The sequence below is a fragment of the Falco naumanni genome, chromosome 5, assembly GCF_017639655.2.
Source record: "Falco naumanni isolate bFalNau1 chromosome 5, bFalNau1.pat, whole genome shotgun sequence".
Classification (NCBI taxonomy): Eukaryota; Metazoa; Chordata; class Aves; order Falconiformes; family Falconidae; genus Falco; species Falco naumanni.
The window spans coordinates 41,828,985-41,845,025 of NC_054058.1; the positions used below are offsets into that span (position 1 = coordinate 41,828,985).

Here is a 16,041-nt window from a genome sequence, read left to right on the forward strand (position 1 = left end):
TTCTCTAATTAGCTGGAGATTTCAGCTGCAAAGATCTTGATAAAAACAGCCTGTATGAATCAAGCATGTTCCATCCAGTAGCATGGTTCTGATGACCCCTGAATGTGACCTGCTCCCAGTGGAAAGCAATTAAATGCTCTACTGCACATAGAACAGTATATATGAATACAGAAACTCCAGATAAATTACTGACAGGTACATCTGAATAGGACTGCTTCTTAGCCACTTGTCTGTAGCCAGGCAATCTTGTTTCACCTCAGTTTAAAAGATAAAGACACATAGCAGGCTGCCTCTGCAAGTTCTCATTAGGCAAACAGCCTCGATTGTCCATTAGTGGAAGTCTCCCTATTATTTAAGGAGATGTGACAGCAATGGAGATGAAGTGAAAACTATCTGATGACACGAAATTCATCAGCGTATTACAAAGCTTTTTACCTTCTGCAACTTTCACCAGCCTCTTTCTCTTTCCACTTTTTTATCTGACAGTTCAAATGCCCCAGGGTCGTAGCCATGACAAAGGTCAAGAATATAACAGCAGGGCTATAAAATGAGGCTGTTTCAGGGGGAGAAGCTGCCAAACACAGAGTTTACTGAGCACTAGACAATGAGATGAGAGCCCACATCTCAGCAAATTTATCTTAGTAGCTGCCACTGCTTTTGGAAAAACATTAAGAATCTTGAGAAAGATTTAGAAATTTTACATACTCTCTGAAACCTAATAAAACTAAGAGGTATTAAAATATCTGTTATAATATAAATATTAGAAACTTCTATTTATGTTGGGAACCGTTGTAAATATGAATAATTAATAAGCAGTCTGCTTTTAAAAATCAACCATGTCAACCACAAAGTATTAATTACAAATATTCATAAAATAATATATCTCTTATATCAAGCTCAGTGCATATACAAATGTATGCTTTACTAAACACTAAATCATCTCAGTACGATGCTCAACTAAAAATAAACAGAAAATGCACTGTCTTCCTGCTTCCATTAATAAAGACAGAGTTTGCAATGCTACAAGTATCAAGATGAAAGCCACGAGTTTTACTTATATTAATTTAATAATGTAAATTTTATGGCTTTAATTTTTCACAATCAGTGGTAGCAATAAGGTGAAGTTGAATTACCTTTCACAGTGTCTAGTAGTACTCTTATCAGATCAAAGAACAGGTTGGGTGTCTGATTAGAAAATCCACCATGCAAATTCCTGCTAAAACAAAGAAGACAAAGACAAGATCTTAGCTTCCTATTCTGTGAAAATGTTAATCTTTAAACATAGACATATTTGTTATATGCAAGGAATAAAATAATTTAAAAAATGTGAGGTAGCTTCTACATATGCATCCATTCAGATATGACTTGGCTACTGTTATGATGCAAACTGTATAAAAATGTATTTTAAAGCAAATCACCCATTAAACATTGTTAGGCTCAAACACCAATGGTTTTACACAGAAATATAGTTGTATCAGCATTTTGCATTCTCCAAATTATATATTAAAATATGTGATTGAAATGATGACAGTTGGGGTGGATTCACCTTGGAAGGATAAACAGCTTTTATTTTTAAACTATTTGTATATTACTAATTTTTCTATCTAGTCCTTACATATAGAGATACCAACACAATATGTTGCTGGATAAGATAGATAACATCACACTTAGAGACCTGGGATTTTTTTTTTTCTTTTTTTCTGGTTTTCATTTTTAGGTTTCATACATGTATTTAACACTGAGTTTGATGTTTACAGTGGGAAGCTTGGATGAAAAATTATGTATGTTCTGTTTTGCACATATATATATGTGTTTTTCTGTATTGTTATGACTGGTATTTAAGGACAACATCTAAGGAAGTATAGGCCATCATTCTACCTTTATTTATTCCACATTAAGAACATAATAATAATAGCAAATGCATAATTATTTCTTTTAAAATTTTAAATATTGTCTTAACTCTTTCAGGCAAAATAGCTATTTTTGCAGAGAGAAACTGGATTCATTTATCTCAAAATTAATTAGCATACATTAATTTGTACTGTATTATCTGCCACACTGTTTATAATTTGTTACCTTAATTTTATATGTATATACTTCAACTTCTAGAAAATCTAAATGGAAATTTTAGAAAAGCTAAAAAGGAAAAGAGATAATTTAACCAGGGCAACCATTACTGTTAAGGACTGCTGAAATAATGCTTATCAACAAATTACGTGCGTTAGACTCCACAATCACTGATAGCACTATGCAGATTGATTAGACCTATCTAGTTGTAAAACTCTTTTTGCAAATGCACTTTGCTTTCAGTGCCTTTATCTCATTGCAATATATTAAGGGAAATTTTTTTCTTCTTTTGTTTTTATGTGGAACTGATCCTTCTCTTTTTCCTGTCATCATTAACATCGCTCTGTATGGTATACTGCTTTCTCATCTGTAGCATATGCACACGCAGCCTTTGCAAGTACTATTACATGCTTTGGAGATGTCTGATGCTAATGTCTTTGGACCTCACTATGTGCTAATATAGATTAAGCTAATATGCCCTACTTGCTCTTAAATACAACCAGCAGAGAATAAATAGCATGCAATATCACTGCCAGAGAACTTTACTTACAAAGATTTGAACATTTCCGCTTAAATCTTGGGTTACCAGAAGATAAGAAAACAGTGGATGAGACACCTTTTTGAGTAAAGTGTCAGTAAAATGGGAACAAACCCAGTGAAGAACTGAGAAGCCATCAAGGTTTGTACTTGGAAAAAAAATGTGGTGGAAAGGAACAAGCAGCAGAAAGGAAAGCTGCCGTGGGACCTGGTCCCATCATCACGCTCAATGGAGTTGAGAAGGAAAAAGAAGCAAACAATCTATACAAAGAAAACAGTGAGACTGACATACTGAACAATTTTCAGAAGAAAAAGGAAATACAGTAAAGAGCACTAGAAGATTAAGTAAAGATATTTAGAGAAACCAAAACGGTTTTAAAGTCAGTCTTGGTAAGCGTTATCTAAAGTGGTACAGGGTGAAAAAAGAGTGTTGTATAATCATCTAAGATTGCTCTAAAAACTATGTGTAGAATATCCAGATCTAACCAGATATAAATATAAAAGACAGAACATATTAAATAAAAAGGATTAATATCTCTAGGATAATTATAAAAATTTGTATTAATAAAAACCAAGGAAGAAGTTCCATTTTGTGTCAAAGAAGATTTCACACACAGAATTTCTTAAAACATTTGACAGCAAGTTGAGAAATCATAAAAATACAAAAAAATCCTACAACCCAGAAAAAATAAAACAAAATCATACAAAATATAAACTACTCATATTGGCCATATGAACCCCAATATAAAATTAGTTAAAACATTTTAAGTGTGCTTATAAATATTTTAATATTAACTATTTTTTTTTTAATTTGCAGACAACTTGACCCTTTTCAAGTTTAGTACTATTATTTAGGTTATTTGTGGCTCAACATAGATCAATTAATGTCTTTGAATAAGTGATGCACAGCTTTACCTAATGCTCCATGACAAACATTTTCCTATGCTGCAGCACACAGAATAGAGATATGCAACAGTGTCTATTGGCTGAAAAATCAACTTTTCAGTTAACTGCTTCAAGAATGCGCAATTGATTTATACCAAAACTCTCCACTTCACTATAGACCTTGATAGAGAAAGATGAAATGAATGCTTAGAAACATGAACTAGAACTTTCTAATTAAATTCAGTGCTTATGACATATACAGTTCAGAGTGAAGAAAACCCTTATTAGAAGGAATTCTTAGCAGCAGTGTCATTGCTGCATGGTTGTTGCAGCAAACTACGTTCTCTCCATTCCAGTGTCTATGAAAGGAGGGTCCTCAGCTCCTCTCACTCTCAAGGTTATCCTCAAATAACAGTAAAAAATTAGTTATTGCTAAAGGCCATAACAAAAACATAACACACTCAACTAGCCTTTAAAAAATAATTGCATGTTGATAATAGGAATGTGAGTCACTCTTACCCATTATCACTGCCTCCTGTGAGACAGGTTTTTTTGTGACCAGAAGCCACATCTATACCTGGCCCATACAGCTCCAGCTACTTGGCACAGCAGAAGTACTCAGCTGTTTCAGTGCATACCATAGCCTAACATTGAACAATTAGGCATAGTGCTTTAAGAAAGACGTCTTTAGAAGAATGGAGGTGCCAAGCCGAAGCACATTTTAGCATTTGTATGTATATCACCAGCTCAGCAAAAATACTCAGATTGTGTATTGTAGGCACTACTCAGAGAACCATGTTACAGTTACCTAAATTATATCCAATATAGTCTTATGGTCCAATACTTACCTTATGGGTTGACCCTGGATGGCTGCCAGATGACCCATCTAGGTGCTTTCTCACTCTCCTTGCTAGCAGGACAGGGGGAGAAAGTAGGATGGAAAAGCTCATGGGACAAAGTAAATATAGGGAGCTCATTCATCCATTACCATCACAGGCAAAACAGACTCACCTTGGGGAAAATTAATTTGATACATTGCCTATTAAAATAGAGTATCGTGGTGAGAAAGAAAGGCAAAACCTAAAATACCTTGTCCCTACATTCCCCTTTTTCCCAGGCTCAATGTCACTCCATCATTCCCAACTGCTCTACTCACCCCATACCCCCAAGCAGTGCAGAGGGAAGGGGAATGAGGGATCAGTCCACAACAACTCCTCTCTGCCGCTCCTTGCACCTTTTCTGTGCTCTGGCATGGGGTCCTCCATGGAATGCTGCATGGATATCTGCTCCACCATGGCTCTCCCCCACAGTCTATACTGGGGAATCTCAACTCCAGTGCCTGGGCCATCTTCTCCCACTCCTTCTCTCACCTGAATATTCACAGGGCTGTTTCTCACACGTTTTTTCATAACCCCACTCTGTGTGACACTTTGCCCTTCCTTAAGTGTGTTTCCCCAGAGCTTCCACCCCCACAGCTGGAGCCAGCGGGAACCAGGGGCAGCCCCAGCCACACCTCAGGGTGGCCCTGCGGGTCCCTGCAGCCCCCTGACACTGCCAGGCACCTGCGCCCAGTGCAACTTACAACAAGGCCTGTCCAGTCATGTAAACCTGCCCTTAAAATATTGTCTTTTTTCATTCAACTCATATCACCAAATACAGATCTAACACAGAAGAAAACTATTAATTGAATTGGAAATTAAGATCAGATTTAAGAAATTTGCATTGTTGTGCTGCATAAGGTAAGTGGTTTTCCATCTCTGTCTAAATAACTTTAATCTCTCAAAAAATTTGGACCCTTTGCTTGTCCCCTTGCTGCATAAATAACTTCTGTCTACTTTTATAATTTCTCTCCCACTTTATACACCAAACTTCCTGCTGTTCCTTGACATGTTTTCTGATTTCATATATTTGAGGAAATTAAATAGCAGTATGCAGGATATAAGTGGGTAATAATAAACACTAAATGACCTCAGACATCAGTAACAGGTAGCATGCCTCTAATGTGAGGCTGCCAGGAGTATCTTGTTTTCAATTAATTCCAAAGTAGGGAAACATTTTCAAACAAAAATGCTGAAGTCACTGTAAAGATAATTCTTGTTTCAGAAGCAGCTCTTCCACATTAAAGTCAAAATTTCACTGAATTTGCATGGAATTATCCCTCTGTATCATCCACAACTCCACATGCAACCCACTTTTCATATTGACAACCTGGTTTCTACCAGCTTCAGTTCATGGTTACCTCCAGCATAAATGGAGAACTGGATTCTTCACACCTTGAAGACAACCTTTTTGTGGTATCTTACATTAGTGCTACAGTTAATTATCCTTTTCAATATATTCACTCAAATAAAAAGCATAACAAACAAAATGCCTGAAAACTTCATCATCAGTCCCAGTGAAGGGGAAACATACAAAAATCTGTAAAACTCTAAATCTGAAATGTACTTCTTGATTTCCTACTTGAGCACTACACCATAGAGAAGTAATTCCAATTTGTATAGCAGTCTCATTGTAAGGAAAGAAAGTGTTTCTTTTATTAAAAAAAAAAGTAGTCAGTAGTATTTACAATATTATGCTTTTGTGATTAATACTGAGAGCATGACTAATGGTAATACGTACAAGAGAAAATGATTAATTCAAATTTAAAGTTCAGTTGGAGAACATTATTTAGATCAAAGTTAAGACCTAATGAATAAATTATTAAAGTGCCAGAAAATAAGATATAGTGAGGTAATTCTTCAGGTTATAAAAAGTGATTTAAGCATGTCTAATGATAAGATAGGTCTGAGTCTTATGGACAAACATACTGGAAGCCTATGACAACAAACTAAACTTAAGCTTTATGATGATTTTTTTCAGTGTCTCAGGGACAAAATACAACCACAAAAAATTGTGCATATGTCTATGTTAAGAAACTTTACTGTGTCCTCCATCTTTAATACAAGATACCCTTATGAGTATCTTGTAAAATCTTGAAAGATCTAAAAGAGATGAGAAGAAGATGTGGCAGGTGTGAAGCAGCATAACTAGATTCCTCATTCACATGAATTAAATTCTTTTCATATAAGTCTAAAACATCTCAATTTCAAGATTAAAAAAATAGATGAGACAATTCCAAGAAATCAGACCAAGAAGCAACAAATTAGTTAACTACATAATCTTTACTGTCTCAGGCAATTTATACTGTTGTTAATGAGAAAGATACATTCAGATAAAGCTGTACGGTCAGCCATTGTCACATCACATTTTTTAGTCTTCCATGTGTGAATATAAGATTGGAAGGAATGACTGAAGAATAGCATTTCTCACACAAAAAAGCAGATGAAATATAAGCCTTCCTTTCCTGATTTCATTGTTCAGATTCGAAAGACACAGAACAGAACAATGGGGCTGTTCATTTTTGCTAAAATCACGGTTCAAAGATAGATCAGCCTAATCAGTTTAAGCCTATGACAAGAAACCTGATAGTCTTAAAAAGATGAGAGAAATTACTTCTGGCTGGAAATACCAAAGTGGGCAATTAGCCTAACAATATTTAGCACAGTTCTTTCCTTAGGCTTATCTGTAAAATAAAATATCAGATTCTTTGATGTAATGCTGTAATAACTGAATAACTTTTTTAAAAATATTTTTTTTTAAATTGTCTTGCCTGTTTTTAAATAATAGACATTTATTAAAAATATCAGTCTATAGCAATTCCCAGTCTCTATTGGTGAGAGTTCCCCAAAGTTCTGTTCATTTTGGTGCCCTCACACCATATGTGTGTGCCTTATGGTGCTATAGTTAGTCTGACCATCTGGACTAAATGCAGTCAGTGCCAGAATGCCACAAGGGCTAGCAGCATCCCCCAGGCTGGGAGCTAGGAGCAGTGGAGGGACTCCATGGGGGCATCAGGGCAGGTTCTGGAAGAACAGAGGCAAACTTATTTGCCTGGTCAGGAACTTGGCAGTTGCGAGGCACTGGGGCAGCCACATCCCCAGGCACTGAGTAGGTCCATAGGAAGTGTTGGGATCTGGCCTGGTGAGGGGAGCCAGTGTCTGATACAGCCCTGACATGGCTGGGCAGGGCTGTGGGAATGAAGCCAGGCTGAAGCTGGTCCATGTCATCAGCCCACAGATGGACTGATGTGAAACATTTTTTTTTCTCATGACCACAAACAAAACCACAATGAACCTTTGACTCACAATGGACTCTGAGTCTACCAAAGAGAAGTTGGCAAAGAAAGAAGCAACAAGGACAAATGCAAAAAAAAAAAAAAAAAAAAAAAAAATAAAGGGTTCAGCAAAAAAGATAAAACAGCCAAGGAAAAGGCAAGAAGGACAGGAAATTATATAAGACAAGAAAAAAATCTCTGTGGAAGACAAAAGACAAAAGAATCATCTGTAAAACCTGAGGGCTGGTGTTTGACAGCAAATGTTAAAGACAAATTAGTTTTCTCTTCTGACATAGCATTTCAAACACAACCAATGTTCTAAGTGGTTTGAAAACCTCCTTTTAGTATGAGTGCTTGGTAGGCACAACCCCAGTTACTACTTCGGATTCTTGTATCTACACTATAAGAAAGCATGTGGTGCTCTGCTGGAGTGGATTTTCCAGTTTACTTTCATCTGAAAGTAATCTTGTTTATATACACTTTGCAGTCAAAAATAATCATAATGAATGAGTAGAATCAGGATTTTTTTTTCAGAAGTGCATTACCACTCCAAACGAAAATGCTAATGAAGAATCATCTTCTGTCAAATATAAATGTGGGGAAAACTACTAGAAACTTGCTTTCATCAAGATGACTTTTCTCTGCTTTTCTCGTGCAGGTCAGTCCCTAGAGAAGCTATCAACTCTGTCCATCTTTTAAATTCCAAACTATGTTCAAATATTGGCAACACATAGTGGCTCAAAGTCATGCAATTTGGAAAACATAGGCAAAGTATATTCAAAAACATCAGACCTTAGAGCGATGTACTAGTTACTGTCTTATCAGATAATATAAAGCAAGATTCAGAATGAGATGAATACAAAGTGACATAAATTAACTCAGGTACATTAAAGAAGAAATAACTGATCAACCAGATAGCAAGCCAGCAAAATCCACAAGCTAAATACAGTAACTTTAAAATATACTCTTAACCGTATCGTAAGATATATCTCCTACTCTCTACCTTTGCTATTACTCAGTTTAATGTCAGCAGTATATTATTTATGAAGAAATATGGCATGATAAGCAATGTACATAGTTTTATTGCAAGATATTAAAGTAATTAAGAAGTACTATTTCCCTGGGTTTTTTTTTTTGTTTCAACTCCCTGTTGTCCCTCCCAAAAACTTCTATAAGGATAGTAATTTAAAAAAAAATATCAGTTGGTAAAACCAAACCCACAAACTTCTAAACCTAGTGACGATTGAACTCCAGCCATTTATTTTTTTTTTAGTGATTCAGTAAGGAAAAAAACCTTCTGTGTGTTTTATATCTATTCAGAAATATGTGAAGCAAGCTGAATGTAATACAGCACTCTCTTCCTGAAAAAAATTAGGCAGTTATCTAGGAAAGTGGAGATACGTTACTCCCTCCCAGTAAATTAAAGTTTCTGACCTCAGCAAAACAAGACCACACACAGTATCTACATACTTATAAAAAATTAGAGGCAATCTCATAAATAACAATGACAGTGTGGGCTTTTTGAATGTCATTCCCATAGTTCTTTCAGAGAAATTACAGCTTGAAAAATCATACAGTGCCTATTTAAATTCTTGAGGTTACTTTACTTCAGCTCCTGTCAGCAAACCTTCTGTTATGTACCTCTGCACAACAGTTAAGCATGTTTTGCATTTTATTCCAAAGGTAGCTACATTTTAGAAGTGGATTAAACAATAATCAACATTCTACTTTATTTACATTTGAAAAGTATTTTGCAATGACAGGTCCTTTGAAAATGTGAAATAATATACAAGTGATTGTCTAAAATGAGTTTTGGAAGATAAAAGAAATTAAAAGAATCACTAAGGTTGTTATGTATTTCCTAATCAGAAGCAGAAACCAGAACACATTTTTATCAGTCTCCATTATCCTTATTATTTCTAATGACCATCTCCTATATTAGTTGTGAAATTTAACAAAAACTTAGCCTAATTAAAAATTGTAATGTGGAGTGAAGACTGATCCAAAAGTGCTTTTTATTAGATCACTACCAATGCAATAAAAAATCTATTTTTCCATGGAACACAATCTTTACAATAAGGATAAGGCTTGGTATCCTGAAGGAAACAATAGTGGTGCTTTGTGCTTTCTGCTGCATCTGTGAGTATCTTTAAAAAGCCTTATCATTGTAACAAACAAATGCTCCACAAACTTCAGTTAATTACTTCTCTCTGAACTCTGTCAAATTAAATAATAATAATATTCCTAGTTTATATATTAGGAAAATAATTGTCCAGATCATGATAAAAAATTTATTTTAAACAAAATTTTATTTTCCAATTTTCAAAATTTTTTCTTTATTGTTTACCTGTAAAATGCAAGGAATTTTTATAATACAGATCTATATGTAGCTATATGTATTATCTATCCATGTACAGTACTACCTTTTCTGTTCAGACTTCCAATGAACAAAGTAGGATGTAGTTTCATAAATACTACTGAGGAAATTTTTTTAGCTATTTGTATGAAGAATGGTGGAGTAAAACATATCAATAATTATACTTTTGTAGATAACAAGAAAGCTTGCAGATTCTGTTCAAACGTTCAGCTTCATATATATATATATATTTAGAGACACTACAAGAGTTCTGATGTTATTTTACTTTGTCTATTCATAAACTAAACTTCCATCCTTTTCTTAAATTTGGAATTGCTACTTATTTTTAATTTATTTTTCATATTTAAAATGTGTCAGATTACATTTAGGTCACAGATAAATAAACCAAAATAGACATGTACAATTTTTCTGTTCTTCCCCAGAGCTGTCAGCAAGCTGATATATCTGAGATATCAGCAGAACTAGTCAAAAATTCAAGAAAAACCCCTACAGAGTAGGTGCTCTGAAGTGATTTTAAAAAAGGTGTTCACTTCTTTGAGAATGACCTCTGCTTTCCAAGTAAGGAAATACCTACTTTGCAGCCTGGGGTCAACCACTTCTTTAGACAAACTCTTGTGCTTAATGTTTCTCATTAATTAACTCCAGGCAGATCCTAATGAGAACATCAGATACCTAGACTCTCCTTAATCAACAAAGAGAGATAACAGTATTTGGTCTTCAAACTGTTTCACAAAGGAGGATACTTCTCTTCACAGAAAGAGGTTATTGCCTGCCTACAATGAATGCCTGCTTGCTAACAGAGTATATAGTTCCCTGATGTCGAAATTTTGGAGCCTATAATAGAATATAGCTCCTGTTATAATCTTCACAATTGATAAAATTTTACTTTTTCATACTGAATGGGCTGTGTTTCTCCAAAACATCAAAAATCTTCACACACAAATCAGATTCATTCTGCAGAAGTAGTAGATACAGGAAAAGATTTCTGGACATCCAATCCAGTCAAATTTACTTGTAGGATTTCACAAGCTGATGAAATATACAGATTTATCTATATTATAAGCAATTGTTCAAAAATTGTCTAAACAAGATTTACAGATGCTAGGAGAGAATATATTTCTGTACATCACTGGTACATTGTGAGAAACACAACTCTCTTCCTGAAAAATGTGAATGTCCTAAATTACTTAAAGACAAAATTTGTTAGCTGTAATTCTGTATAATAAACTTTTAAAATTTTGTAATTTTATTCAAGGTGGAAAAGAAGGAATTCTTAAGTCTCAAAGTACAGGACATGCAGAGAAAACAACACATCTCACACAACCAACTATAATGGTATGTACTTATTTATGCATATACATACAGATTATTAAAGATAATTATTTACTTTGCCACTGGCTTCATCTCACATAGTTCCAACATTTTAATTGGAATTAAGGCAGGTGAGAGTGTTCCTTATTGATTCATTAACAACTGCATCATGTACTGTCAAGTATAAGGTGAAAGTCTGCATATTTCCAACCTCCTGAAAGATTTATTAATAGATCACTTCTAATTAACTTATTGTAGATCATTATTACAATATGGCATTGAATTATTGCATATAAACTATAAAAGTAATACATAACAACAACGTTGAAAAATGAAAACAGTTCTTAAGGAAGGAAGAAGCCAAATGATAGAAGAAGCTGCAGTTTAAAAAAAAAAAAAAAGACCTGACAAATGCTTCAGAACAGTGATCCTATTGTAAAACATGCATTAAATATAATGAGATATGGAGATACAGCAAGTAAAAATATAGGTGTTTTGCAAATATGGTATTTTTTCTATAAATTAAAAAAAAAACCAAAACCCACCTTTAATTGTTCCTTCAGTACAATTTAGAGAAAAAAGCAACAAGCCTTATGGTCATATGCCATAGGGCAGATTGTCAATCCAAACATAAATAAAATTTTGCAAATATAAACTTTTGATATTAAGATGAAAGAGCACATAGTAATGAGACAAAATGCCTTGAATAAGTTAACAGAGAGAGAGTGCTGTGGCCAGATTGAAAGAAAAGTTTTCCATTTATCTGCAGTTCAGCTTTCTATCATTCCTTTGGATGTGACATTTTAACAGACAAAGACCTTTCTTAAGAGATGTTATAAGAGGCCAGTATTCCCTCTGCACTTGGGCCACCATCTCCTGCGCACTTGGGGCTGGGGGCTCCTCATGCCTGCCTGCTGCAGCCCAGTGTGGTGCACCCTGAGGCCTGATGGTCTCTGTCTCACATCTACAGATACAGCCATACATACACTGCCCACACCCCCACATGCTCACACACCCCCAAACGCATCCCCCACACATAAATCACACACACACAAAGGCACAGACAAGACACTGCCTTCAAACAGCAGCAATGTATAACAGTACCAGGACTCACCTTAAACATAAGTGTATGCAACCAGGTCCCCTTCTACTCTTCAGCTGGCAGAGGCAGAAGCTCACTAGTGAAAACATGCATGTACATACCGCTCCTTGGGTTCACAAGCACACACAAATCTGTGGATCCCCCAAGTACCAGCATGGCCGTCCTGACTGTCCAACACTCCTACCTAGATCCTGAGTCATCTTATCCAGTTCGTGGTCATGAATCTTCCATTCATCAGGTAGCTCACCTTGGTTTTCACTTAGCAAGAAGATACATGCATGCACAGACTCATCTCACTGGCACCTCTCATTTGTGGGTCCCATCAAATACTAGCATGGACCTTCCAACTATCTGATACCCCTGCCTGGACCTTGGGACTATTATTCACCAGCTAGTCCTGCTTGAAGTTTGCTAGCAAATTGCACAAACATCCCATGCACATGCACAGTTTTAGAGAAAGCAAGATACTTTCCCCCACCAGCAGCCAGCACCAGGCACATGGGCTGTGATCAACAGTCCCACTGCTGCTGTCAGTGCTAAGCACCTCACTTACCCCGGTCACACCAGTCCCTTGCAGTAGCTGTTTTTTAGGGGACACATTGCTGTGTCACTGCTGTAGCTGGTGGTCAAGACCCTCACCCACTCTGGCTCCTGGCACTGAGACCCCTACTAGATCCAGTAGTTGACACCACTGGGGCGTCTACACCCTGGTCAGACTCTGGTTGCTGACACCAAATCCACTCATGCTCACCTTACCAGTAGCTGGCACCTGTTGGGGTCTGCAGCGGGTCTGCAGACAAGTTGGTTGACTTCAAAGACTTAGTCGTGTACCTTTAAGACAGCCACAAATTGTCAGGTATGTAAACAGGATGTGAAGAATCGGAACTTAGAACTGCAGCGTACGGGTACCTACAGCAACAGCAAATAGCAAGCAAGAATAAGGACACAAAAACCTATCAGGGTCTAACACCTGCACTGTCTAAGATATATAAATAGTTCGTATAAACAATAAAGGCCATTTTGTCCGAACCCAGTCACGCAGACATAGTGTTTCTTTTAAGTCCGCCTCGACTTGCATCACCACAGGCACCTGGTGTTTGCAGCACTCACATGCACAGGACATAGGATGAAATTACATGAAAAGAGAGTTAAGAAAGGGTTTAACAAAAAGATAGGACAGATGATCAGATGCAGGGCTTGGTCAGACAACTATACTGAGTCGCAGTGTTTCACAGGCAATTGGGATTTTTTGTATCCCTATTACCCTCTTTGTTCCTCCCTGATCCCTTTCCCCTAAATATTCCTTAAAAAAATTTGCAGAGTCTCACAGAACCCCTCAAAAATCCCAAATCCTCATGTTTGTCTTGTTTTCCCTTTCTAATAAATTGGAAAGTCCAAATGGCCTTCTCTAAAGCTGTGCCTGTGCTTGACAGATGCTGTCACCTTTAGCATAACTTTACAGCCTTATTTACTGAATTTCAGATTACCCATCTGGCATTTTGACTTCCACCTCTGACAATGATGCTCAACAAAGAGCTACCAAAGGATTATTTTTTTTTCAGCTGAGGATACAATTGCACCTGTGTCTTTTTGAACAGTTAGGTAGCTTCCTCTCCTATCACATTATTGTTCCTGTTTTATAGCCTCTCCACATTTTATTATTGCTTTCTCTGTTCTCATAACATACAGTCGTACAGTCTGTTCAATCTGTAACACAAACACTGGGATTCACCATTGGCTAACGTCTTTGAAAAAACAAAAGTAGCACCGTTTTTCTCTCTTTCTACAGGAAGTTTCTTATATCCCATTAACTAGATAACACCTACTGCGTGCCAAAGGGTCAGACTTAACAATTTCATATTGAAGACCTTTGTTCTCACTAGAAAGATTTTAAACAAGCCAGTTTCTGCCTACAGTTCCTTTGTGTTTTTCCCTTTACGTATGCCAACCACATGCTCACTTAACAAACCCTTACTTTACATTATCTCACATGGACTTTATACACCCTTTCTGCATCCAACACTTCTTGAAATTTTCTTAATTGCTTGTTGGCACTATTTTTTACCCAATGCTTTTTTCAAATTATCTTAGCCTTCTGGGTTTTTTCTTTTTTTTTTTTTTTCTTCTTTCCAATTGAAAAGAACTTTAGAGAATACCATATTTAGCCCATGAGCTAATGCAAAAACCACACTTAGCAGAAGAGATTTTTTGATTTGGTTGACTTCTAGTAGAATCTATTAGTTCCTCATTCAATGCTGCCTTTTAAAGTGTACCCCAACCACATTTTACAGGAAAGACATTTCCCTCATTGATTTGACAAATCAGTCTTGAAACAATGCTTTTAATTACTTTGTTTGAAAGAACAACAACCAAAAAATTCTGTATCTTATAACACTGTAGAATTAACACAATGAACAGTAGCAAAAGGAAAGCAAAATCATGGAGAAATTGTTTATATAATGAGGTAACTACAGCTAGCTAGTATGACACTTCCTGTTAATAATTGTAAAAATATCCCTGAGTAAGATATTTTGAAATTAATATCTTAAGTTACTATACAATGATTCCTTTTGTTGACATGCCCCAATTTCTTACGTTTGCTTAGGAATAGAACTAGGGCTTTCTTTACTTGATTTTGTTTTAACATCACTACAGCTGCAACAAGAATGCTTGCTCGATGGAACAGCTGTATTAACTCGTTACAAGGTCTGGGAGAAGGAAAAGAAATTATGCACCCTGATCCTTTTTGTTCTTTCCTAGAAGCTTGGTCCTATCCATCCCACTGTACTTTTGTTAATAGGGCACAACACCCATGTGGGGCATATATCCAAGTTGTCTCCCTGTGACATCCCACATGTAAAAAGTAGGATATTGTGGGTGCACCTTACTGCAGTGAGAATGGCAGTCAGCATATGTTCACTCAGCTCATGTGAACTGAAAGTTAGAAATAATCATAAATCCTGCAGCTGAATGTAGTTTTAGATTTTTTGTTCTTAATAACTTAGATGGAAAATGGCATGATTGGTATTTTCCTCCTTAACATTATTTTTTATGACTACATAAAGCCTATAAGTCATTTATTTAGGAAGAGATTGAGGGAGTTGAACATGTATTATTTCAGATACTGTTTTAAGGACCTTTAATTATCAAAGGCATTCTTGTTAGGCTGGACATATGACATCCACAGAAGATTTTTGTTCTTCCATAATGACTGATGGAGATCAGACAAGATAAGGCATTTAATATGCTGTTAGATATCTACATTCAGTCATGGAAATTGCACTCAGTGTCTCATGGATTAGAGGTCATATTCACAGCAGGAAGTGTAATTATAAGTGTTCCTGTAGAACTGGATGTAAAAAAAAAAAAATATCTTCATTTATTATTTTTTCAGGTGGAGGAATAAACCAAATAACTTTAATAGGGGAATATTCTGGTAATGTATATTATTTTATTCCATATTCTAATTGTAATGTGCACAAGTATTATTTAGTACACACAATTTAATATTCTTACAACTGAAACATTTTACTCAAGTCAATAAATATAGTATAATCAGCAGTCTTACAGTCAATAATCATATAAACTCTGATTCAAAAATAATGTGTA

The 16,041-nt window shown here is 35.8% G+C and overlaps 1 long non-coding RNA gene across 1 annotated transcript in view; it reads right to left on the reverse strand.

Moving 5' to 3' along the window:
- Positions 1-1,133: 1,133 nt before the first annotated feature.
- Positions 1,134-16,041, reverse strand: part of LOC121089281 — a 205,690-nt gene continuing 190,782 nt past the window's right edge. Inside the window, exon 3 of the long non-coding RNA XR_005828179.1 lies at positions 1,134-1,213. This is a non-coding gene — a long non-coding RNA (uncharacterized LOC121089281). The remainder of the gene's footprint in view (positions 1,214-16,041) is intronic.